This window comes from Haplochromis burtoni, unplaced genomic scaffold (assembly GCF_018398535.1).
Source record: "Haplochromis burtoni strain Fernald_Lab_line unplaced genomic scaffold, NCSU_Asbu1 Contig_538, whole genome shotgun sequence".
NCBI classification, from domain to species: domain Eukaryota; kingdom Metazoa; phylum Chordata; class Actinopteri; order Cichliformes; family Cichlidae; genus Haplochromis; species Haplochromis burtoni.
In genome coordinates this window covers 1-2,491 of record NW_024582899.1, presented here as the reverse complement: position 1 = coordinate 2,491, position 2,491 = coordinate 1, and positions in this window count along the sequence as shown.

The following is a 2,491-nucleotide window of genomic DNA, read 5'->3' as shown; positions in this document are numbered from 1 at the left end:
CTGCTGCTTTTGTGCTTTGACTTCATAGCCAACCTTTAGCTTGTCAGTGCAAAGCACTTTCCTGCATCAGCTTTATTTAGCCCCTCTGTTTCCCCAGCGTGTCCAAAATATGGCAAAAAAATCAGAGTTACTGAAAGCACCTGGAGCGAATCGGTGATAAACCTTTAAAGTGTCCAGCCGGTAAATGCACATTGTGTGACAGCTGTAGGACACGGCGAGTTCTCACATCAGTTTCCTGTAATAAGCTTGGAGAACTTGTCTTGTGGTTTTAATGTTTTTCTAAAAGTAGCTCTAACGTAAGAAGGGAGAACATACAGCAACTGTCAGGATAAAAGAGAATAAACTACCTGCATGTGTGACAAATTCCAAAGTTGAACCTTTTCTGGAAAAGTGAGGCAGTGCAAGCTGATTGCTGTGTGCAAAGAGGTGCAACGTGACCCGAAGTATTTGGTGACCACGGAGGCAGAAAGAGACAGAAGTGTGTGTGTTGGGCTCTTGGTTGTATTTTGGGAAAAACAAATGAGAATCTATTTTTTTTTTTTTTACTTTGTATAAGCACCATGATGTAATGTAATTACCTCAATCAAAACCTATTTTACTGTCTAAAGTTCTATTGTTGTAAAATACAAATATTTTATGTAGTGTAAAACCTTACAGTTTTATAAAAAGGAAAGTAATATTGGTTCAGAAATTGTTGGTATAAATTTTGGATTTCTGCTCCATCGGTTCAAAGTGTTTGGTTTTATCTCTGAGGGCATTTTTTGCTTTGTACGTGCGAACCCAGGAGGAGGAGGAGGAGGAGGAGGAGGAGCGGCTTCAGCCCGTCAGCTCCGTGTGGATCCTTGACTCTGGTCTGCGAGACGTCCTCTGCCATTGTTCATTTCAGTTAGACGCTTTCATTTATGTAGGGGATTGTAGTTTGAGGGGCTTGTGTCATATTATAGCCAGCTTTGTAATGAATACACACAAAATGTGTACTAAACAAAAGGTGAAATCTGAAAACATTTCACGTGTTTCTTTTAATTGGTTTGTTGAAAGGCTCATTTTCTGTAAATAATTCTGATTAAATTAATTTAAAGTGTTCTGGCTGAGTGCTGTGTGTTCATTCAGTGACTGCAGTGTGTTCAGTTTTCATCAACAAATACTAAATATTATCTATAACAGAAAAAGATTTGTAGCCATCCAGATCCTTCAGGCTGTTCTGCAGTGTTTACAGTCAGTGACAGTCTAGCATAGAAAAGCATTACGAGTAGAAATAAAGAAATGTAGGGTTGTTTGTTTCAGCTGAGCTGGACAATCACAGACGGGCTTTGGCTTCAGTTTGAACCAAAGACATACTGTGAAGTTCTTCCAGCTTGCTGTGCTAAGTTTGGATGCACAGTCAAGCCCATAATTATTCAAATTTTGACTTAAAGTTACTATTATTTAACCAGCAAGTTCTTCTTTGACTGGAAATGACACAGGTGTCTCCCAAAAGATAATAAGATGATGTACAAAAGGCATTATTATGGGGGGAAAAAATTTCCTAGCTTTTATTTACATTTGAGCAAAAAGTGTCATGTCCAGAATTATTCATATGCTTCACAAACTGTCACAGTCTCTGGGAAAATCCAAAGTTCTATATCATTCCAAATAGTCCAAGCTGTTCTAAAGCATCCTAATACCCTGATTAATGAAATCACTGTTTTGACTCACCAGGTGAAAAACATCAGCTCTCTGCAGTGGGTTTGTGGACAGTCATGGTTAAGAGAAGGAGCTCAGTGAGGACCTGCGGCTGCACATTGTGGCTGCTCACAAGTCAGGAAAGGGCTACAAAGCATTATATCTCAATGTTTTAAAGGACCAGCGGCTACAGTGCAAAGTAGTGATGGGCAGATGAAGCACTGAAGCTTTTCATCCAATTGGTTCACCCCAACGCGAAGCTTCATGAAGCTTCATTTGCTCTAGCAGGACACCTACTGGACGTAAAAATAATAGCTGGCATGAATTTGAAGAGTGTGGCCTTTTGCACACAGCCTGTAAATGTCAACAACAAAAGGAGTGTGTAAAACATCTATATTGTAGTGATGCAGTATACTGTGTATATTTATGCTGGCAGTATGGAAAATGATTATTTGGCAAAGTTCAAACCGCTTCCTGAACCAGTCACGTGGTACAGCCGGGCAGCGAGGCTTCGGACGTCATCATTTTCAGCTCCTCCCATAAATGAAGCAAGCCTCGATACGCGCTTCGCGGAAACGCCCCCTCATTACTCGACACACGCTCGAAGCCTCGATACAGAACGTCCCATCACTACTGCAAAGTATTATTAAAAAGTACAAAATGTTCCGCACTGTGGAAAATCTCAGAGGACGAGGTCGGAAGCCCAAAGTGTGCTGGCCAGGAGGACAGTGAGAGAGGTGAACAGAATCCAAGGATCACCACCGAGGCCATTCTGGTGAATCTGGGCTCTGCTAGTGGCAATTATATATATATTATAATATATAATATA